General features: G+C 34.4%; 1 pseudogene; it reads right to left on the reverse strand.

Moving 5' to 3' along the window:
• Positions 1–353: 353 nt before the first annotated feature.
• LOC123896712 lies at positions 354–17,099 on the reverse strand (annotated as a pseudogene).
• Positions 17,100–25,774: the final 8,675 nt, after the last annotated feature.

Genomic DNA, 25,774 nt, shown 5'->3' on the forward strand with positions numbered 1-25,774 from the left:
TAATATGTTTGTACTAGAATAATTGCGATGTCACTGGATGTAAACAAAGATGATTCCATACCTCAAGAAAATTATAAGTTTTTTAAGTGGTAAGTACCACATTTTAGTTCACTTGAGAACACTATTGCATTTTGCTTATTATATATCTCATAGTATTTTATTCTTGTCAATATCAATAAATCAAAAATTTAAAACAGAGTCATATAATTTGTACTATATCTTAGAGATACAACAATATCCTCCAATTATGTGAAACTTTTAGTATTGAATCAAAAAAGTTGACTATGATTTTGTTGAAGTTTGTGATTCTACGTATACAAGAAAGTTGAATAAGATTATATCGTATCAATGGCTAATTCAATGAAGAGTATATTAAAGAAGATAAAACAAATCTTTCTACAAAGTCACCATCAAGTAAAGCTTCTCATCAACTATATTATCTTTCTACAAAGTCGTTGTCAAGTAAATCTTTTGATTAACTATATAGAAGAAGAATTGGTCTCCTTCTCAGATATAATTGACTTTATGAGGGAGAGGTATAAATGCGTTCTGCACTCTTTTTTCCTTCACCATAGTTTTGTCCCATTGAGTTTTCCTAGTAAGGTTTTTAACGAGCAATTCAAACGCAAAAGATATTGTGCAGTTGCAATACAAAGAACTACAAAGAACTGAAGATTAGGGAACCTAATGAAGTGACTAAAAAAATATACATTCTCAATTGGACTTCAGATGTATTTACAATTTTACACTAAATCATTGGTTTCTTCCACCTGTAAAATGAATTACATCCATCAATATCATAAAATACAAATAAATGCAAATCTTAAATCGTGAGCCTAGCGAACCTAACAAAAAAATGTGTACAATAGATATAATCTACCAATGCCTTTGACAGCAAAGCAAAACAGTATATCAAATCCATAACTAAAGAGCCAAAAGTTTGCAGCAATCTAACCTTGCTTCCTCCAATTTTTCAACCACATCAAGCATCGCATATATAGTTATTTTCTTCACCTGTTACCAAAGAAACAACATCAGGTTTAAATTCAAAAAATTGCAATAAGAAACTATTGACACGGCGACTAGATACAGTAACATGATTGCTATCCTAAATTAGAGTTGTTTACATATTTAAAACAATACATATAATACAATCATGAAATAGAAATCCAAAATCAACACGAAACCATTATGTATTCACTAGAGTTTTTAGTGATTTTTCAAAGAAAAGAATCAACTAAAAGTAGTCTACGAACTATAAATAATTGAACCACAAGGTAAGAAATGTCCAATTCATTTTTATTTATTTTTTAACATGTTAGGACCAGTTAACAGATATCAGTGTTTCAATTTGGATAAACATTGTATGACAATGCCAAACATTTGGAGTAACCGTAAGCATCCAATCAAGACCACTTGCTTGTTCTAGTAGGTTTAGTATAGAACTGCTATTAAGCAACAATCTAAAACTAAATCCATTAAAAAGCTAATGACAGAATAGGAAATGCAATATACCAACACTGGTAAGCAAATAAACAGCAGAATAGAATAAAGAGTAGCAGTATAGCTGACCTCCAACTTGTCCTTGGCGGACATGTGGTTTATCGGAAGCTTACGGCATTCCTCTGTCAAACGGAAACACTCGCTAACATTTTCAGGTGAGACAAAACCAAGCCCGGCCTTGATGCATGACTACAAAAAGATGATGCATGTATTGACATTAACACGAAAATGTTATAGCATTTAATGTTTCAAAAATAACTGACATATATTTAACACATTAACTTAAACAAATCAATAGAGTTAATTGGCTAAAATATTGCTTTGTTGGCAAGAAAAAAATACAAAATTTTGTAATAAAATTCAGGAAACACATTCCTAGCAAAATATTATAGTTTTTAAGGCAGACAAGGAAATTTATACCATGTATGCATGTAAACTTTACCTTCAGATTTCTGAGTTTGTGAGGACAACTGGCAGGAATGAAAACAGCATCTCCTAGCTTCCGAATAGAAGTCCAAGGCTCAATTCCTACAAATCAAAGGTGAACTTTCAACAAAATGGTACAGTTTAATTGATCAAACCAGCCCATTTCCCAAAAACATAAGAAAATTTATAAACATTACTAACCATTCTCCTCCTTTAGGATATGCCAATCAAGATACACATACATAATGAGTGGGCTAGCATCAGACAAACCAGTCCTCTACATACAGCAGCCATTGAATGCCAAATACACTTCAAAATTGTCATTAAGATATAAAACATATTTAATCATCCAATGACCTTTTGAACATAAGCATCTATTGTTATCATAATGCAAGGTCCATAAATTAATAAACCAGTCAGACTATATATATGACATGTATCAATCCTGATGATCATATCTGTTGGATATTGTGTTTTATTTGGAAAGTTTGAAGACTAAGCCCCACAGCAGTCTACTTATTTATTTATTTAAACCCCCAGCAACTCACTTTTTGGAATAAGTTTGTTTCATTATTTTTTAAAAAGAAAGTTTCCTCTTGTTCATCTATTTCATGACTTAACAATGAGAGTTCTCTCGTAATTCTGTTGCTAGGGGTTTTCTCATACGGGGCTATTGAATCGTGAGGACTTTTGTCTTATGCATAGCGTGTCTTCACTGCTTCATGCCTATCTATTCTTATAATTTTGTCTAGGTCTAACTCAATTTTACAAATTTGGCTTGTAAGGTATGTATTGTCTAAGCTTTATAAGCACTACATAGGCCAAATCTCCAGTCGATATCGGACTCTTAACACTCCCCCTCACGTTCAGGACAAAACATCTGATGAGTCGATAATACATATGGAATATGGATCAGAACACACTCGCTCGCACACATGAATTGACATCTAGAGCGTGGGCAAATGGAGGTGGAATAACAAATAACTTTGTCCAATAAGAGATCCAGGACAGACTGTGACACCATTCCTAAAATTTGGGTTAGGCTTAACTCAAACCCTACAAAACCAACTCAAAAGGTAAAGATTCTCTTACCTTATAAGCACTACACAGGACATATCTCTAGTCAATGTGGGACTCTCAACACATCTCATCACACTAAGGACTAGACATCTGAAACATGGATAATGCAAGTAGATTAACATGGATCTCAGCATCTATATCCACAATTATTTTCTATGTTTGTGGTTTGTGCTCTAGGTTCATAGTTCTTGATTACAGTTGTTCATGACATGGTATGTGATACGTGATCGGCAGTACATGTGTTTTTTTTTGTTATAAGCATCGGCAGCAGTACATGTGTAGTTTGTCGTGACCGTGATTTGTAGAGTTGGTGGTCAATATTTTCAAACAATGTCAATATATTTCCGTATTCGTGATGATACATGTCTCTCTCACATTCTCAACATCGGAGGAATGTAGTCGGCTGTTTCATTAATTTGCTGGCGGGTCTTGATAGAATGTGTCATTTTGTCAAGTGTTTTTTATGTATTTTCAGTTTGTAGGAGGGAGGGAGGGAGACTGTTCATTTATTCTGGGTTTGGGTTGTTCTGTATTTGTTTCTTTTGTACTTCCTGTTCTAATTTTTGGCACATCTTGTGCTAATTATTAGTTTTTCCAAAAACAATTTACCTTATACAAAAAATAACTATTATGTATTACCAGCTGCATCCATCACTCAATGCTTTGTGTTGGAAAATATTTAGTTTCCTAGTTTGTTATTTCTAGGAGATTCTAAGCCTATCTATTATTTCCTTTTATGTTTGTACACTTCCTATTTAAACCAGCCTTGAGCTGAGGAATAACACATAACAGTATTCACTTATTATTTTCTACATGGTATCAAGAGCTCCCGATTTTGGGGGTCTCGCTTCCGCAAAACCCTAGCCGCCGTCGTGTTTACAATCTGACCACGACAACTGATTTTGTGTGCGGCACTGTTCACCCGTGGTACTGTTCATACGCACTGTTCATTCGCTGGTACTGTTCACGACGGTACTGTTCGCACGCACTGTTCACGTGGTTACTGTTCACGAGTACTGTTCACCTGTGTTAATTTTTCTTTGCTGCTTCCGGTACTACTTGGCTAAGATTATTAATTATGATGTTTTTTTATTCTCGACGACGATATTCCACTTTCAAATACCGTCGTGAATGCAAATATTGTCATCGTTTGGGACATACTATTTTTCAATGTTGGAAATTACATGGTCTTCCGCGACCTTCAAATCAGAAGAACAAAGGTGGAGGTGAGGGTCATACATTCCAAGCCAGTAATTCTGATCAAGAGCATCAGTCTTCTTCAATTCAGCTTTCATTCACGATGGAACAACTAGACAGACTGTACAAAATTCTTGAATCTAACACTCTTTCTGGCTCTGTTGCCCCCAAAGGTACTTCTGCCCTTTTTAGTGTCAGTCCCAGTCGTGCTTGGATAGTAGATTCGGGTGCAAGTGATCACATGACAGGTGATTCTACTCTGTTTTCTTCTTATAGTCCATGTGCAGGTAACCATAAAATAAAAATTGCGGATGGATCCTTTTCAGCCATTGCGGGTAAAGGTTCGGTTGTGTTGTCTCCAAGTCTAACCCTTAAAGATGTTCTTCATGTCCCAAATCTATCTTGTAGTCTCATGTCTGTCAGTAAATTAGCCCAAGATAGAAATTGTCAAACTAATTTTTTTCATACTCATTGTGTTTTTCAGGATTTGAACTCGGGGAAGATGATTGGTAGTGCTAAGGAGAGTGGAGGACTCTACTACTTCGACATTGAACCTGAATCACAACTACCTTCCAAACCAATAAGTTCATGCTTTGAATCTTTTTTAGTTCTGAATAATAATAATGATGATGTTATGTTATGGCATTCACGATTAGGTCATCCTAGTTTTCCTTATTTAAAACACTTATTTCCTGAGTTATTTCGTAATAAGGATTTATCTTTGTTTAAATGTGAAGCATGTGAATTTGCAAAACATCATCGTTCTCATTTTCCATTACAGCCCTACAAACCATCAAAACCTTTTTCTGTTATTCACAGTGATGTTTGGGGCCCTAACCGAACGAGTACACTTTCTCATAAAAAATGGTTTATCACATTTATAGATGATCACTCAAGAGTTTGTTGGGTGTACTTGTTAAAGGGGAAATCTGACGTTTGTCAGGCCGTAAAAGATTTTGTTAAAATGGTGCAAAATCAATTTCAAACAAATATTCAAGTATTTAGAAGTGATAACGGCAAAGAATATTTTAACACAATGTTGAGTGATTTTTTTCGTGAAAATGGAATTGTGCATCAAAGTTCATGCCCTAACACTCCCCAACAAAATGGAGTTGCAGAAAGAAAAAATAGGCACTTGTTGGAGGTGGCTAGAGCTTTACTTTTCGCAAGTAAAGTACCAAATTATTTGTGGGGTGAAGCAGTTTTAACTGCTGCATACTTAATTAACAGAGTGCCCTCCAAAGTTCTTAATTTTAAAACTCCAATTCATATTTTCAAAGAATGTTTTCCTAATGATCGTGTTTCAAACGATTTGACCTTAAAAATCTTTGGTTGCACTGCATTTGTTCATGAACATAAGAATATTAGCAAACTTGAACCGCGTGCTATAAAATGTGTTTTTGTTGGGTATTCTCCAACCCAGAAGGGATATAAATGTTTTGATCCAAAAAATCAGAAAATGTTTGTCACCATGGATGTTACATTCTTTGAAAACAAACCTTTTTTTGACACGCATCTTCAGGGGGGAAATTTAAATGAAGATTCGTCTCAAACTGAGGACATGAGTTTTTTTAACTCGTTTCAAACTGAGGACATGAGTTTTTTTAATAATTTATCTTTGCCGGTATCACAAAGTTCTAAGACTTATACTTCTGCACCAACGAAAAATGGCCATGATTCTTTATCTAATCCTACTCCTGTTATGAGAAGTGAGCTTGGTGAATCCGAGCCTACATTTTTTCATGAAGAAAACAATGAGAATCTTGAAAACAATGATAATGATGATCTAATTGAAATGCCACAAAATAATGAGTCATATAAAGATAATAGGTTTGAAGCAGGAAACAAGACTTGGAAAGGAAAGGTTTTTGTGAGAAAGAATCACAAAGAAAGTGATGAGTCCACATCTCAACACTGTCATGAATCTGAACCGGGGGATGATCAACTTCCTAAAAAAAGAAAAGGTAAGTCTATCTCTGTTTCTGAGAGTCGTATTTTGTATCCCGATATCGATGATCCTGTAGCTGTTAGAAAACCTATTAGATCTTGCACTAAATACCCATTGTCCAATTTTATATCATATTCAAATTTGTCTTCGTCTTTTTCTGCCTTTACCTCAAAATTGTCTAGTGTAGAGATTCCAAAAAATGTACAGGTTGCTCTAGAAGTTCCAAAGTGGAGGGAAGCTGTACTTGAGGAGATGAAAGCTCTTGAAAAGAACAAAACCTGGAGTGTTATGACACTACCGGATGGCAAGAAGACGGTTGGATGCAAATGGGTGTTTACTGTGAAGTATAATTCAGATGGGTCAATCGAAAGGTACAAGGCTCGATTGGTGGCTAAGGGTTTTACCCAAACTTATGGTATAGACTACTCAGAGACTTTTGCTCCTGTTGCAAAATTGAACACTGTCAGAATTCTCTTGTCTCTTGCTGCTAACTTAGATTGGCCCCTACATCAGTTGGATGTTAAGAATGCTTTTCTCAATGGTGATTTAGAAGAAGAAGTATATATGGACATTCCTCCTGGCTTTGAAGACAAGTTTGGATCAAATGTATGCAAACTAAATAAGTCTTTGTATGGATTAAAGCAGTCTCCTAGAGCTTGGTTTGAAAAGTTCACTTATTCCATGAAGAAACAAGGGTACATTCAAGGACAAGCTGACCACACCTTGTTCACAAAGTTCTCCCAAGATGGAAAAATTGCTGTCCTAATTGTTTATGTTGATGATATCGTCCTTACTGGAGATGATATAGTTGAAATGGCAAGAGTAAAAGAGAAATTAGCATTAGACTTTGAAATCAAGGACTTGGGATCCATGAGATATTTTCTTGGTATGGAGGTTGCTCGATCAAAAGATGGTATTGTAGTTTCCCAGCAAAAATACATTCTAGATTTATTGAAAGAAACAGGAATGAGTGGATGTCGACCAGCAGATACTCCCATGGATCCTAATGCAAAACTTTGGGAAGAAGGTAGTGTTCCTGTTGATACTGGAAGGTACCAGAGATTGGTTGGGAAACTGATTTATTTGGCACACACTAGACCTGACATTGCTTTCTCGGTTAGTGTAGTAAGTCAGTTTATGCATTCTCCTTTTGAGGAACATCTTGAGGCAGTCTATAGGATACTGCGATATTTGAAAGCAAATCCTGGAAAGGGATTATTTTTTAAGAAGACTAATGAAAGAAATGTGTCTATCTTTACCGATGCTGATTGGGCAGGTTCAGTCACTGACAGAAGATCAACCTCCGGATATTGTACCTATGTTTGGGGTAATCTTGTGACATGGAGGAGCAAGAAACAAGGAGTTGTAGCAAGAAGTAGTGCAGAAGCTGAGTTTAGAGCTATAGCTCAAGGTATTTGTGAAGGATTATGGATCCACAAAGTCCTAGAAGAGCTTAAGATGAAAATTGAGCTTCCATTGAAATTATACTCTGACAGTAAAGCCGCTATTAGCATAGCTCATAACCCAGTTCAACATGACAGAACCAAGCATATTGAGATCGATCGGCATTTCATAAAAGAGAAGTTAGATGCCGGAATCATATGTCTACCTTTTGTAACTTCGAGTCAGCAAACTGCAGATATCTTGACCAAAAGCTTAGCAAGACCCACCTTTGAGCATTTGATCGGCAAATTGGGCATGATAGATATCTATGCACCAACTTGAGGGGGGGTGTTGGAAAATATTTAGTTTCCTAGTTTGTTATTTCTAGGAGATTCTAAGCCTATCTATTATTTCCTTTTATGTTTGTACACTTCCTATTTAAACCAGCCTTGAGCTGAGGAATAACACATAACAGTATTCACTTATTATTTTCTACACTTTGTGACAAAATACAGGGATCATTATAGATTATTGTTGTAGTTGTGTGATTCTAGATAAAAGGAGGAGAGAAAATAATAAAAACTTTGAATAATATTGATAATAACTTGTGATGTATAAAACTGAACACTAATACCTATTTATAGGACTCAATCCTAAATAAATAGGGAAATCAAGAACAAATAATAATAAATAAAAGATATGGAAAAATTTGTCAAAAAAAAAGATATGGAAATTAATCCAAAAGGATAATTTAAGATATGCAAAGATTGAAAACGGATCCTGGGAGATAAACCAAGATTTTAATAGATATTATTTTATTTTCTAACAATTATATTGCACCTGTCAAAAAATATGAATAACAATAGTGTTGTAACAGTAAGTTAAAAAGGGGGTATCCAAACAAATAATAAAAAATTAACTTAACTAATTTTACCTGATTTAAAGGAGAGCAATGTACATGCCTGAACTCTCTGAAATGCTTCTTTAGATATTTTTCCAATTTAGGTACATCCTCTCTCCTAAATATATCCCAGAGAGCACCGTCTAAAGAATCCCCCCAAGGGAATGAATTATCAAGCATGCCAACATTAGTCTCTCCATCTTGATTATCACCGTATAGATGTAGCTCCCTCTTGTCCTGCTTGAGGTGCATTTGTGTCAGTTTCTTAATGGCTTCAATGCTATCAGACTTCAATTCCACTTTAGCAATATGAGTCAACACATTTACCTAAAAAGTCAAATTAGTTAGGTAATAACATTTCATTTTACTCATAAAAGAGATGCACTTAGATGAACAAAGCAAAAAATAAGAGCAAAAAAAAAAAATTATCTAGAAAGACAATGCCTTCAGATAGAAGTATACATTGATTACAACTTTCTAATCCATAAGCATCAATCATAATTCAAGTACAAAAAATAACTTATCCAATGATAAACTAATAATTAAAATAATACTTCTTCAGATTATTAATTACCAATATATCAACAACAACAACACATCAAATCAAATATCTAATCAAATGATGGGAGTGAGAGTGTTACCGAAAACAATGCAATGGCTTACAAAGACATTGTATACATCCTGGTCCTACAGACTATGCACCTTCCAATATGAAACTCAATTATAAAATAATAAACATAAAATAAAATAAAAAAATCATAAGACGTTCTAGAAAACCCAGTAAGAAGCATACTGCATCAGACAAATCACAATGGAGCTTAGTCACAGAATCACCCCGCCCAAACTCCGGAGCAAATCCATAAGCAATATATGTTTTTGGGCCCATATCTGGCTTTAGAACACCATAAGGCAACTTCGCAGCAAGGTTAAGAACAACCCCTGATATAGTCTGTATATTCTTTATACGGCAAGGAAGATATGAACTCAGCACAATGACGGGACAAACTTTCTTTAAATAAATTAGAAGGAGGCCAATCTTTTAATTTCAAAACTTGTGGCCACTTAAGCCAATCCAAGCAACCATTTGTGTACCCAGTAAAGAATTGGTGAGCATTAATATCTCCCTGCATTCAATCAACAACTCAAAAAAAATAAAAAATCAGAAATTACCAGCAACAGGTAGACATGTCACGTAAAGGAAGAAAAAACTAGTAAAACTAAGCAGATAGAAAATGAATACAATTGGAGAACAATATTTTCAACTAGAGAACATAAAAAAGCAGTAAATCTTACCCCAACTTCCGACAAGATAATCTGAGTATGCATAAGAAAAGGGAAAAACAACAATAGAAAAACAGAACCAAAGGATGCAAGGGCAACAAGAAATTATCTGGGTAGATCAAGCAAAAAGAACAGGGACACCAAAGTTCAAGAAATTGAGATTCCGCTGAAAGATAAAAGAAGACCAATGACTAACAGAACGATGAGAGAAGTTATAATTAAGGCTGTATAAATTAAGCACACTACATCCAAATTTGTTGATAATGTTGGGGAGAACAGCATATGACAAGCTTCATGGACCAAAACATATTGACTAACACATTCCAATTAAAGTCAGAAAAGTGGCTTCTAGCTTACAATCCTAATTAGTAATTAGATATATCTGCACATAAATAGGACTTTAACCTTGTACTAGTATCTCTTCATAACCCTGACAGTAGACCATCTAGATACTTTTTCTTAAAGAGCAACTATCCTCCAAAAAATAGTTGGAATAGTAACATGGAACTCTCCCTTATTTTTTTAAGACATTCAATACAGGTATGGCATATGAATTGAGTAACGGACAAAATTAAATACATTGAAACTTCAGTTAATCACAAAAAGGTGGAAATAATACCAAACTCAGAAACGTGAATGAAATTCAACAATACAAAATATTGCAACATTATTCCCTAAATGACATAAAATAAGAACAAAAAGATAGCAAATTTTGAATTTTAGCAAAGACCAATACAAGCTCCAGATTTAGACACCGAACAAAATTCATGCTCAAGATTGAGAAATTGAACAGACCTCGCACCAATCTAAGCAATCAATTGCCTTCGCATCCAAAAGTGTTTTGTGCTTGGTATTGCTTATCTGACGGAATGCACGCCACATGACAAGTGGTTCCCAGCTTAAACCAGATGTACATTGCTGACAATTACAGGCTCCCCTTTGCTCCAGTGCCATTGAAAATGTCTAAAATCCTCTTTGTGTAGATCTACAGCCCTGGGACAATATAAGAAGTTGTCACTGGAATCTTCATGAGAAGATGCCTTCCTTGTGTTATTGTGTATACCATCCGCATTTCTAACAGGCTTCAAACAAGAACACCTACTATCAAGAGTCTGCTCTGCATCTACAAAATTAAGTGTTTCTTCAAGTTCTTTTGCTTTACATACTAATTCAGATATGCAATTTGGTCCAAGTATGCTTCTCGGTTCAAGGAAACCATGATCACAATCATTAATGGATTTTGGGCAGGGAATGCTACCATCCCTACATGCATGCCATCCAGATCTTGACCATTCACGAATCTCAGGCTGGGCAGCAGAACGAGGTTCAATTTTCTTTATTGTCTCTTCTTTTCCACCATGTGGATAATTACGCCCTCGGAAGATAAACTCACTCAATTGGATCTGCACTCCCTAGAAGCTTCCCACCACGAAGCTCACAGCAACAGAGGAGACAAATGTCAAAAGAGCATTTTGTATAGCTTCTATGGTAGTCAAATATTGACTCCTGCTAGTTCATGATTGATAGCTGTCAGTCAGGTAGGCCGCCCGTTGTTTTAAGTTCGATCATTGACAAGGTTCATGTCACTAAAAAAAGCGTTAAATCATTAACTATATAGAATTAGAATAACTGAAAAAATAAAAATATATAAAATAAGCCCCTACCGGTACACACTCTTATATTTAGGATAATCTGCTACCTTTACTTTTAACTCAGAAAGTGATATCCCTGTAATGTTCATCGCAAAAGCAAATTAAAAAATGGAAAATATATGAAGCTAAAAGTGAACTATGACTATAGAAGAATACTTAGTCTTTTGGCTTCTCTTTCCTTCTCAATCATTTGTTCTCCATCCAACTGTCTTAAATATGGAAGAAGTACTTTCAACAGGTACTTAGAGAGCCTAACCTCCTCATCCGTGTTGATTATTTTGTCCCAGCGCTTCATTTTCTACAGTAAACTAGATGGTTACATTTCAAATGTAAAATAGGACTATAGAAAAATCAGAAGAATAGTTAGTCTAGAGGGGAGATGAGAGCTGATAATGACATTGATAACTTTATAAGATCGCAAGCATGCTTTGCAATTTCAATTACCACAGCACACAGGACATGCCTTGGCGATATCATTCTCTTTCAATTTAGGATACCTTAACAAGACACAACAAAAAAACATAAGGCATATTCAATTACAACATAACCAATAACAAGAGTTTTCAGAATGAAAAGAAGCTGTACCAATGAGTTAGACAAGATATGCAAAATCTTTTCGGTTTGCATTGTGTGCATCTGACAACCCTGCCCTTATCGTTTCTCTATGACATTGATGGCACCAAGGTTTTAAATAAAGGTCCGTTACCGCGAAAAAGGCCGCGACAAAAAGGTTTAGGCACCTACCGTTACCGTTTTTCACCGATTTCATATGGTGAAAAAAAATCACGCCGAAACGCCGTTACGGCCGCGACGAAACACCGATACAGCCGCAACGAAACGCAATACGGCCGCGACAAAATGCTAATAGATAGAGACTTCTATTTTTTCCAATAGAAATGAATAAAAATCACAGTTTTAGTACAAATATGAACATAAATTATAAAGTGTTATATCTTTTTAACTCTTTCCTAGTTCAAAATTTTACATTCATCTCATATTTAAGTTGTTATACATATATCATAGTACAAATAATTTTAATAAGATTTGTGCGATATTGTGATTAATTCACACCGCGACGACCGTATTTCGTAACGCAACAGCCGTTACAACCGAAATCGCGAAATCCTTGACGCGACCGCGACCGTTACCGCTATTTAAAACCTTGGATGGCACCTTAAGGACTCTTCTACAATCCACCGTAAATTTAGAAACAGAATCACATGTAACACCAAATTCAAACACATACATATATCTACAAAATGAAATATAAAAGAGCAAAGAGATCATGTGATGTCACCATAGTTCTATCGGTTAATTTTGTCACCTTCGGTTCAATGTATTTAGGTTTCTTTCCTGCAGCAGTCTCTTTTTTCATATCTCCCCCCTTTTGTTCAGCTTCAAATTCTTCACCAGAACTAAAAATTTCCTTTTTATTAATACATGAGAACAGAACGCAACTTTTAGGTCTATAGTCCTTTTTATCTTACAACTCAGATATACACGATTTTGTCCCCCCTTAGATAAAAGTTGCGTTCTGAATGTATTTAGGTTTCTTCTTCTCCTCTTTCTTCACATTTTCCCCTTCTTCAGCAGCAACATTACTTTCATCAGAATCAGAAATAATCTTCTTTTTCCTACAACGTTTTCCCTTAGTCTTCAATTCCTCATCCAAATCTGACAAATAATCAACCTCCTTAAAAGATACCTTCTTCCTCGGTCGTTCATTCTTTCTGACATCAACAGAACCAGAACCTTCCACCGCCACGTCAGCTGCTTCTCCCATTTCTGCTTCCTTCTCCGTTTTCCTCTTTCTACCGCGATTTTTTCCGGCAACTTTAACAGAAATAGAGCTTCGGGCTGCCACGTAATCACATTATGTAACGCTTCCTCTTTCTTCGTCCTCTCAATTTGTGCAAAATTCTTTCTTCCGCGTTTTCTTCTACCGTATATCACTTGAAAATGGCTTTCGCTTTAGTTGGAGCTGTGATTCTGTATGTGTGACTCTGTCGTTCTCTTCCCCCGCCATTGGAAATTCAATTCCAGAGGCTGGAGTGAGATCAATCTAATGGATGGAGGATGTCTTTCCAAAACAACGTGTCTTCCTAAGGGTTGGTTGGTTTGGTGGGTTGGAAACCTCTTCATTTCTTTAAATAAATGGTAAATATAATTACTATATTTTTTAAATGTAAATCAATAATATAAATGGACGTCTTTTGAGAATCATTTATATTATTTGAATATTTATACATTTAAATTTTAGTACTTGCATTTGTCATTTCTTTTAAAAAATAGAGAGGATTTCTACTCTGAATTGGTATGATGGAATTGGAAAGAAAATACGAGGACTTTCTTTAGATGAAACCAAACACACCCTACAACTAGCATTAATTCATTAAAAAGATATAATAATTTAATTTTTGAAAAGTTGAATATACAATTTTTAAGAAAAATATTTTTGGCTATGTTTGGTAAAAATAGCGTTTAGCTGATAAGCTAGCTTATAGTTTATAGCTTATAGTTTATAGCTTATGACTTATAGCTGATAAGCTAGTTGAAGTGTTTGGTAGAATTAGCGGTTTAACTAGCAGATAATGTAAAATTATATGAAAGATCATTATCACTTTATAATAAAAGTTATATCAATTAAAATTTAAGATATTATTAAAAAATATTTTTTATTTAAAAAAATGATTTTAAATATTTTTACATTTTATTAAAAAAGTAAACATTACAGTAAAATATATTTAATATGTAGATATAAATTATATTATTGTAAAACTTAATTGCAACCTATACAACGAATAAATAATAATAATATTATATTAATTTGATTCGATATTTCACAATGCATGTGAGTTTTTTTTTTGGTACATTATGTGAGTTGTATATTACTTTAAAAAAAAATTAATAGAGTAAATTAACTGGTTTGTATAGATATGTGGGTGCAAAAATATACTACTTTTACAAATAAAAAGTCAATTTTGCAAACAAGTGGAAAAAATATACAGCTCCTATAATTAACTTGGTTAAAAAGTCAATTTTGTAAAAGTAGAGAGTGAAAAGTTAGTTCAAAAAAATTGTGAAGATGTTTACTCGTCATATAGAGCACAAGTGTTATATAAATTTTGCAATAAAAATATAATAAATATTAAAATAATGTTAATTATGCTCGTTCAAAAAAGATAATTTTGACTAAATTATATTAATCCAAAATAATAATCAAAATAAGTACTAAAGTGTAAAATTGAGTTTTAGTTAAAATAATAAGGGTAAAAGTGGAAGAAAAGACAATAAGCTATAAGATGTAAGCTATAAGCTAATTGAAATAGAGTTTAAAAATAAGTTATAAGCTAGTCAAAATAAGCTATAAGCTAGTTTTTTATGTTTACCAAACAGAGCCTTTGTATTAAGTTGTTTACATGTGTCTTGAGGATATACGTTAGAATTTGCCAAAAATAATTAAGGTTTTGGTAAAATTAAAAGTTATGAAAAACTAGTTTATAGCTAACAATTGATAGATTGTAGCTGAAAAAATAGTAATGCAATTAAAGTAGTATTTAACAAATTTAATTGTTGTAGGTATAAAATGATATGCTTCATAAAAAATACAAAATGGTATAAAAGTAAATGGTTAGTATGTAGTTAATGTATTTTTAAAAGAAACAGAAGAATAATAAAATGAAAGTACTCTATTCGGTTCTATACATAAGTAAAATTTAACTTTTTTGATTCACTAAAAAAGTAATGTATCTGATTTATATTTTACTAAATACATAACTTTTTCAATAAATCTAAAAAAAATAATTACCTTTTCAATTAATCTAAAAAATCAAATTTTGTTTATATATAAATTCGGAAGGAATAACAAGTTATTATAAACTATAAACTTAAACACTACTTAAAATAAAATCTTAAAAAATGTTATAAGCTAATTTGATTAGATAAAATTGTTATCAAACACGTCTCATTTTTATGAAATAAGTTTATAAGCCACTTTAATAAGCTATAAGTGAGCTCAGTGGACTTACCACATTGACGTCGAAAGTAATTTACTTGTGAACTACGTACTTTATAGTTCCACAAAGAGTCTATTTTATTTACTTGAATTAAACTTTTATCAAAGCAATCCTCACACAAACACTTTTATTTTATTTTATATACTATGAAAATAACTTGTGTAGGCTCCTATAGAGCTTTCAAAATTGGGTCGAGTTAATGGGTCGGTCCATCAGTCCACGGACTTGGTAGATTGGATTTTTGAACACCTAGTCCTATTGCAATTGGGCATTTCTGGTCCAAGCCAATGTAACCCAAATAATAATTCGGCTGAGCTAGTCCACTGAGCTTCAGGTTGTGCCATTATAAAAGAATTATGCTATTTTTATAAAAATTATATCAATAAATACATAAAAAATTATTATCTAATTTTTTTTTTTTTTTTTTACCAAATCTTAACTATTATATATATATATATATATATATATATATATATATATATAAGCTAATTACACTTGGATAGAAGGCAAACGGGCAACAAGCTGCGCCGCTAAACCTTTTTGGATCGCAAAACTAATTTTCTTAAATACTACATCTACAGACCTAGGAGACACTACATTGCTATGCATAACTCTTTGAATTCTTTGCAAAATATTCACAGCATCTGGTGCTAGGAAACCAAACGTGTCAAATGCAAAAGGTATAAATGCATGTTGATTGTCAGAACATGCTCTCTCATGTTTAGCCACTTTGTTGGAAGCAGCTTTGAGGCCCGCTTGTCCTACAGTAAAATCTCCATTCGACAATCCCACAAGTGGGGAGACTCCAGTCAAGTCAACACATGCATGTTTTCCTCCTACCCACCCGTACACCAAAACATCGGCTGGCCTCAATGTAGATCTTCCCTCCAGTGGGTCAGTCAAGAAGTTCACAGGTGCCTCTTTCTTCACAGATATTCCTGCGCGCTTAAAAACATCAAAAAGGATGTCCCGAACAAAATCATGTCTGTATTTGAAGCCTGGGAGCTCTCGACAATGAACTGCATGCTCCCCAAATCTATCCAGACATGCCTTCCGACAAACAGGGCATACCTCTTAAAAATTATTATTAAAAATATAGTTAAATGTGTAAGCTTAATAAAACAAGTTATAACTACCTAAAACTTTTTAAAAAATTAAGTTTTTTATTTATATTTTTTTTAGGGATCAAACTAGAGTTTAATTGATATTTAGTGTTGATGTAAAAATTATTTACACTTGCATACAAATATATCTAAATAAAATTTATAGTTACGAGGAACTAATACACCAAAATCATATAAAAAAAAGATGGGATAAACAGGAAAAAAAATAAAACGAAATGAGTCGGATCAGCCCATAAGGCCCATACGGACGTGCTCAGGATCATTAATGTGAAGCCCAATTGGGCTGGCCCATTTGACAGCTATGAACTCCGAATTTTGCTTTTTAAGCCCCCCTAAGTTACTTCTACCCCTAAAGTTCCATTTTTACCCTTAATTCCAATTCGGAAATTACAATCCAAACTTATGTTGGTTTGAATTTTATCTTCCGAATGGTTTCAAAACCTCATATTGCAGAGAAATTTTTTTTTTACCCAGATCCATGGCTTCATCTCAGTTCGGAATTCATGTCATATTTCGATCCCTCAAATTTTGTTGACCCTGATCTATGGCTTCTTGCTCGAATTCCAGATTAAGATATTCCAAATCCATGGTTGCCGTCAAACCACCATGGTTGCCGATCAACCATATCAATATTTTTTATTATTAGATATTTTCAAATCTATACTATATATAAAAAGTATACAAAAAAAATTTGGTGTGGACTTTTCATAATACCCTTAAATTTTTTTTAGCAACAAAAATCTTTTATTAACAAACTTACCATAGGGGCATGTCTTTATTTATTTATTTTGGACATAAGTTAGACACAGGCAGACGCGGAACGCGCCTGTCTGGCCCGCTAGTTTGTAATAAAAAGGATGTTAAAAAATGATGATTTGGGCCAAATAAAAAAAATGTTGGCCTTCCTTTAAAAAAAAGAATGTTGGGCTTTGTCAAATTTTTTTTTTCTTGTTTATAAATCAAAGTATTCATCTATACTATATATAAAAAGGATACAAAAAAAATTTGGTGTAGACTTTTCATAATACCAATAATACCCTTAATTTTTTTTTAGTAACAAAAATCTTTTATTAACAAACTTACCATAGGGGCATGTATTTATTTATTTATTTTGGACATAAGTTAGACACAGGCAGGCGCGGAACGCGCCTGTCTGGCCCGCTAGTTTGTAATAAAAAGGATGTTAAAAAATGATGATTTGGGCCAAATATAAAAAATGTTGGGCTTAAACCAAACCATAAATTAGGTTTGGTGTGGTATGGTTTTTAAACCATGAACACCCCTAATCAGAGGGAATGCAACATTCTTGTTCATTTGTTGTCAATTTTTAACACACTAATCTCATCCAATATGCAGCATTCTTCTTGTTATTTTTAGCACACTAAGACCAAACAGTAAGAACAAAAACTGCAGATGGAAGAACTAATCGCATAAGGAACCAAATCAAGCACATATTTCTTTCAAAGTGTAAGGAAAAAATCATGATGATACAAAATGAAAAGTAACATCGTTCGAACTACTTGTTGGCTAACAAGTAACATCCTTGGTTTGGTTAGCAATTTGTGAACCTGAATTATCAATTTTAGGACATGAAATATAACTTGAAAAATCAATTCTTCTGCTATTCCATGGTTCATTCCTCTACTATGCTGAACAGAGCGAGTGGAGTATTTCGGAACCTATGTTCCGAAGTTACCATGAATGTGCATTTTTGTTTGTAACTTCCAAAATCATGATTCAAATCCCTGTAAAATCGCCCTAAAAATCATTTTCGGAAGCATATTTTACGAAGATTAAGTTAAATTCTGAAGCTAAATGAATTGGATTGTAGAATCCAAACTATCTTGGACATTTATTGTTCTGGACTGGGCCTAAATGTCCAACACGTTGAGGACATCCTCTTTTGGGCCGTCGAGCAAGGCCCAAAGCATAAGGTCCAAGTCCACTTGACTGTTGGACAGCGTACGTCTCCCCTGCGTCCTGTAACGCTCGACATCGGAATGATGAGCATTTAATGTTCATCACGGCTCCTCGGCCGTTTTCCGACAGCCATTGATGGACATTAACTGCCCATCAACGGCCTTGGCCAAGCGCTGGGGCTATATATATAGAGCACCTCACACTTGCCAAAGGTACGTACTATCCTCTATTGAAAACCTTCACTTCACCTCAACTGACTTGAGCGTCGGAGTGTCTGCAGGTACACAACCCCCCCTCCGGGTTCACTTGGACTGAACGTAATCACAACTGCCGTGCACCACCGTCTGGTCGACTCTGATCAAGGTAAAGATCAGTGGCGCCGTCTTTGCCAGGAAACAGAGTTAAGGGGTTTGACGAAGAAATAGCTATCCTTGAAACCCCGAATAGATTCTAAAAACATTTCAAACAATTTGACGCTTTGCTTCAGCGAAACCCAGCCGAACTTGTTGGCGGCATCACCCTTGGGCCTCGACCTCTGTAGATGGAAGGCATGGAAAAATAGTGGAATGGTCGGCATGAATCCCAAGTATGCCGTTGTCATCTCAAAGGCCCTTATGAAGGCCAGAGAGTTCGGATGCAACTGGGAAGGTGTGAGATGTAGATATCTGAAGACTGCGACTTCGAAATCGCTGAAGGGCAACCTGTAACCCATGTGCTCGAACGCAAAGATCCCCAGTGGAATTTACTACAAATTCGACGAGAGGTGTTTGGTATACAAGCTTTCCAGTCATCCGCAGGAGGGCGTTCAACGGTCCTAAACATTCCATCCCCGCCATTCAGGGAGAATTTCGAGACCGTGGTCCTTGGCTCATCGCCACCCACGCATAATCGTCCCCATCAACATTCTAAGTCGAGGCTGGAGGTTGTTCTTCGGTCATTACACCTGAAAGAGCAGAGGAGAAAGATGAATTTGACATTAAAACATCAAATTCACCCTTCCACCGCCAAATCAAGTGAAAGGGTGAGGACGCCGAAATCCATGCAAGTGTACATGGTCGACAATTATTTCTATCGTCTCAAAACGAACAATGCTCGGTACGTTCATATGAATGCTCGCACATTCGTATGAATGCCCGACCTAATTCATGGAATCCAGAAAGCCAAAATAAGTTCACAAAGAGAAAATCGCCAGTGAACTCTCAAATAAAGGCCTAAAATCAACTAAAACAACGTTTCTTCTGTTTTGTGGGAGGGAAGGGTGTTAATCACCACTCAAAACCCTCAAACCACAGAGAACAGAACCGCAAAGGTAAAATAAAGGAAAACTTAGGAAAACTTGAAGGAAAATGCTTAAAAACAATTTGCAAAATCCAAACATCAAAGCTTTAAACAAACGGGAAAACTAGTACAAGAATACTTACTTGTAGTTTGATAAACAACAAAGATGATGAAATCCAACAAATAAGCTTGAAATCTGAAAGATTAAAGGCAGAGAGGAGTTGAGAGAAGTTGAGAGGATAGAGAGCTTGGAGAATCCGAGAAGTTGGAAAAACAGAAATGTTTTGAAAATCCCTCCACTTTTCTATATATAGGAAATCAGCAGTGGACGCACCCGTACAAGACGAATAGACGCCACTAGGATCCGGATCGTTGCTTTGATCCAAAGGCCACGATTCACAAGGATCCAACGGCCCAAACGCAAGCATCAAAGAAGTGAAAGGGCGCGAAGATCTAACGGCTCCAACGCATCCTCGAAATTCAAACCAACTAAGAGACACTCGAGTGCTAGAGGATAACCTCTACAAGTGGCAGAAGGAGACGAAACGGCTTGTCCTTTCAAGTCGCGTCCTTCTGATCGCACAGGCCTGATTGAAACCCTAGAGAATCACGCCGAAATCTTGGTCGAATTACTGATGCACGAAATCACCGGAGAGATTCGCGGATCCGTGATAGATGCTCGAATTTATCTCCACGGAAACCTCGCAAAATCATGGATCTCGACAACGGTCAACGGACAAAGAAATTCATGATACGACCATCTCAACATCCCAACAAATCTCTATGAAATCTCCCTCCTCGACAAACAAATTGTCGCCGTTCCAACAAGCAAAGGGATTTCTTATGCTCGGCGCTAAAGATCCAAAACCTCAACGTTATTAACTTAAGTACCAGAGCTACGATTAACTAAAGTCACCATCCTTGTGCCCGAGCATGACGACTTGGGGGCTCCTGTTCTGGACTGGGCCTAAATGCCCAACACGTTGAGGACATCCTCTTTTGGGCCGTCGAGCAAGACCCAAAGCATAAGGTCCAAGTCCACTTGACCGTTGGACAGCTTACGTCTCCCCTGCGTCCCGTAACGCTCGACATCGGAATGATGAGCATTTAATGCTCATCACGGCTCCTCAGCCGTTTTCCGACAGCCATTATGGACATTAACTGCCCATCAACGGCCTTGGCCAAGCGCTGGGGCTATATATATATATATAGAGCACCTCACACTTGCCAAAAGTACGTATTATCCTCTATTGAAAACATTCACTTCACCTCAACTGACTTGAGCGTCGGAGTGTCTGCAAGTACACAACCCCCCTCCGGGTTCACTTGGACGGAACGAAATCACAACCGCCGTGCACCACCGTCTGGTCGACTCTGATCAAGGTAAAAATCATTTATGTTCATAACTCATAAGATTTAAACTTACTGGGAAGTGAAACTCATGACCAGCAATACTAAAAAAAAGCTTTCATCTTATAATCAATTTGTTAAGAAATCTTGTGAAAAAAAAAACCAGTTGAATGGAAAGGTGTGTTTGGAAACAATTTGATACAATTCGGTGGTGATGTTGAACTCTTCAGCAGTAAAAGATAAAGCCAAAATTTTTGGAATCGGTGCTTTCAATCGCTGGTGATGGAACTTGATTGTTATAATAAGCCAAAACTTGGTTACAATTTTTTTTCATTTTTGAACCTATGATCCGAAATTAAGTTTTTTAACTTTTTGCATGTGAGTTCGTAAACTAACATTACAGAACTTAGTTCTTTTTCGGATTCTAGAATCCGAAAGTGTAAACTAAGGGTATTTTGAAGTTTTTGGGGGCTTGAGAGCAACTAAGGAGGCTTAGAAAGCAATTTTCATGAACTCCTACATAAGCATTTCGCTCGTGCTGTGAACCGCAAATAATTTGTATATCAAAACAAACCCAAAGCTTCAATTACTATTGCAAGAGCATCTAAGAGCATGCATATTGGTACTTTTCCACGGTTTCCTCACATAAACCAAAGTGATTGTGTGAGGATTGCTTTGATATTTACCGATCAAAGTGGGTCCTGAAGTTGGCACCGTGTTTCTATTCAGGAACGTTTTTTTTCCTTTCCTTTAACTTATTAATTATTATGTTTAATTGCAGTTTTGATTCTTATATTTTCACCATCTTTTAGAATTGGTCCTCCTAATTAAAAATTTAACAGTTTTGGTCCCTCTAACACATATTCTGTCTAAAATATGGTGATATAACATGTTTTAAATTAACTTTATGTAGGATTTTTCTTACAATTTTATCGATGTTGTATTTTCTCGTCAGCAGATCATATACCATGCCATTTAAAACATATCACATCCTCAATTTATATTTTTTTTTGACTAAAACGTAATGATATTCATTCATTGATCAAGTTTGTAAGTACATCAATCAAAATCATTACATCTTCAAAATCGCTAAAAACTAAAAAGGATGAATCTACGAACAAGCTCATAGCATCCGAGTTAATAGCATAGAACGGACTTATTACACAGCCTACAATTAATATGACAAAATTAAAATGTCCGGAGTAGTCATGTCTCCGGATCTGCAACGTTGAAGACGCTAAAATCATTGAATTTGCGCTGAATTTGATCGAAGCAAACCTGTAAACCTGAATAAAACAAACATCGTACAAAGACGAGATAGCAAAACAAACACCGTACAAGGACGGGATAAATCACAACAAAACACCGTACCAAGACGAGACTTCAAAACAAATAACAAGAAATCAGAAAAAAAAATACAAACAAAACCTAAAAAGATGTGAAAATCACTTATTAGAATGAAAATAAATAACAAAACGATCAAGAGGGGTGATTTCGGATCAAAATTGACCCTAAATCACCCCTCTCTAATGGATGAACAAGAAAAAAAACTCAAGAAAATTAGGGTTGGAAAGAGGAGTGGCGGCTACAGAGAGAGAGCAAAAAAACACATCCTCAATTTATAGTTAAACATTATAATAGGGGGTCCAAAACTGTCAAATTTTAAAACAGGGGACCAAATCAGCAAAATGATAAAAATAAGGGGACCAAAACTGCAATTAAGCTTAATAATTATTATTATAATAAGATATTTAATCTAATTACGGCAAAATTACACCAAAAGTTTTTTATCTTATTTATCTGTAAAACATTGGTCCCTTATATTTTTTTGTCTCATTTAGGTCATTTATCTAACAAAATATGTACAATTTAATCCTTTTTATCATTTTAATTAAAAAAACACTGAAATAATAATTTTATTAATAATTTAAATTTAAAAATATATATATATATATATATATATATATATATATATATATATATATATATATATATATATATATATATATATATATATATATATATATATATATATATATGAACATCATCATCCATCTTCACCACTCATCATTGACCAATGTGTTGAAAAAAATAAGACAAATGATTTTTGGTGTAATTTTGCCTCTAATTATTATAATAAGACCACATACACACATCTAGATACACATGTGATATGACCAATGTTTATTTTTAGGGTTTAAACTTTTTATATCATGTGCAAATTTGCACATGTTAAAAAATGCAAAACAGTAAGTTTGTATTGAAACTTGTGCATTTTATATTACATATATAATTTTTAATAAATAATTGTTATTTTTCAATAAAAAATTACCAATTTTGATTGTTTAACATGTGCATATTTTTATTATAAATGTGAGATATATCGTGGGTCCAGTGGGACCTATTTTAGAATTTTTTATAAGTTGTATGTATATTTGAAAAATGTAGTTAAGTTGTTGAAAATAATTGAGAAGTGTGAAATAATATAAAACATTAAATGGTACCCATTTAAAAAATTCAAGTGAGTGTAATGAATGTGGAGGCTCTCTCACAAACTCAAAAACTAAAAAAGTTGTTTACCTAAGGTAAATTAAAGTTTTTTGGGTTAAATATGTTTTAAATCTCTAAAAAAATGTATGGACTATTTTTAAAAGTTTGTCAAAATGTAGGAAATAAAAACATATTTAACCCAAAAAAAAATGAGTTTAATTGTTGTGCACTGTCAGTGTAAAACTTTTTTACACATGCATCCAATGATGTATTGCCACATCATTTAATGAATGTGACACATCATGTGTTTTTAAACACAATACATGATGTGTTGGTATATTATTGGATGTATGTGTAAAATAATTTTACACTGACGGTGCATATAAATTAAATTCAAAAAAAATTGCACAATCAAAATTTTCTTTATATTTTCGAAAATTAATTAACTTTCCTATCTCACTCAACACAACTTGATCTTACAAAATTTTTTCTTTCTAAAAGACAGAATGATATATGCTTTTCAATCTTTGAATGTCAATCGTGTGCCGGAACCTTATATGAGGTTTAGTGTTTGCTAGGTTATGTGGCGGTTTTTTTAGAATCGCGGTGGATATTCATGTTTTGATAGAAGCTTAGTTTTGTAGCTTCTTCGTTTTCATGGTGAATTTATATCGTGACATGATTTTTGTTGCTCAAAACTCGATCTAAGAACACTTAGATTCCACAAAAAAAACTTCATGCATCACAAGAGTGACCTTGAAAATAGTCAAATGCAAGTTTTCATGTACACATAAATTTTGTTTTCTAGTATTTTTTTTTTTTAATGATGAGGGCTAAGCCCAAGAAAAAGAAAATTACACAATGATTAATCTAGGGTAGTAACGAACCCGTTTGTTTTTTATTATTTTTCTTAAAATAGATTTTTGTAGTGTTAGAAAATTTTGTATAAAAAAATTTACAAAGAAATTTTTTATAAAAGCTTCAAATGAAAAATTTGTTTGAATAGTTATTCTTAAAATGTTATTTTAGATATTTCATCATTTTATTGAGAAAAAAAAATCAAAAAATCACTTAATTTTGAAGCTATTTCAAATAAATTTTCACAAAAATCATTTTTGAAATACAACTTTATGAAAGAATTGCGATTTCGACTATGTTTTGAACTTCAATAATGTAAATTTATGTCAAAATTAATGTTTCAATTTAGAAAAAACGAATAAAAAAAACTTATAATATTTTGAAAAACGGTTTTACAAAATCTATTTTCTAAAATACAAAGAAAAAATCTATTTTTTTAAAGCTGAAACAAACGGGCTCAATAATATCCATACAATCAGCATCGTATAACTCACGAATGTGAGACGGACACGCTTCAAAAGTTGTGATCTCATAGCCGAGCGAGCAACCCAACGTCGCTAAAGCATCAGCACAATTATTTGCCTCTTTCTACGTATGTGATACATCCACATTCCAATCAAGATCCAATAAACACCATATTTGTTTCAATAATTAAGGAACCACCCATTGAGCTTTGCACACAACCATTCTTAATTACTTGCACCACAGATTGTGAATTGATACACAGTTCTACCTTACGAAATCTCATGCTCCTGACAAACCGAATCCTTCAAGAACACCCTATAACTCCACCACAAATGCATTGCATATTCTGACACACTTTGCGTAACCTCCAATTACTACAAGAAAACCTTGATTTAGTGGGGAATTCAATTTGCACTTACTGACCACTTTAGCCCCCACTAACTTTGTGGCGGCCTAAACGGCCACAAAATAAGAAAAAACAGCCAGTAAATAATTTTTTTTATTTTAACTACCATTGCAGTTACCGACGGCCAAAACCGCCGCAAAATTTGCGGCCAAATTTACCGACAATTTAAACCGTCGCAAAGTGTCTTGGAAATTTTTAAAAAAGCGCCAGAATTTACCGACGGCCAAAACTGTCGCAAACTTTGCGACCAAATTTACCGACGGTTTAAACCGTCGCAAAGTGTCTTGGAAATTTTTAAAAAGCGCCAGAATTTACCGACGGCCATAACTGTCGCAAACTTTGCGGCCAAATTTACCGGCGGTTTAAACCGTCACAAAGTGTCTTGGAAATTAAAAAACGCCAGAATTTACCGACGGTCAAAACCGTCGCAAAATTTACACGGTAATAAAAAATAAAAAAAAAAACACCAGAAAAAATCCACTTTAACACTTTTCTC

This window comes from Trifolium pratense, linkage group LG7, assembly GCF_020283565.1.
Source record: "Trifolium pratense cultivar HEN17-A07 linkage group LG7, ARS_RC_1.1, whole genome shotgun sequence".
In the NCBI taxonomy this organism is placed as follows: domain Eukaryota; kingdom Viridiplantae; phylum Streptophyta; class Magnoliopsida; order Fabales; family Fabaceae; genus Trifolium; species Trifolium pratense.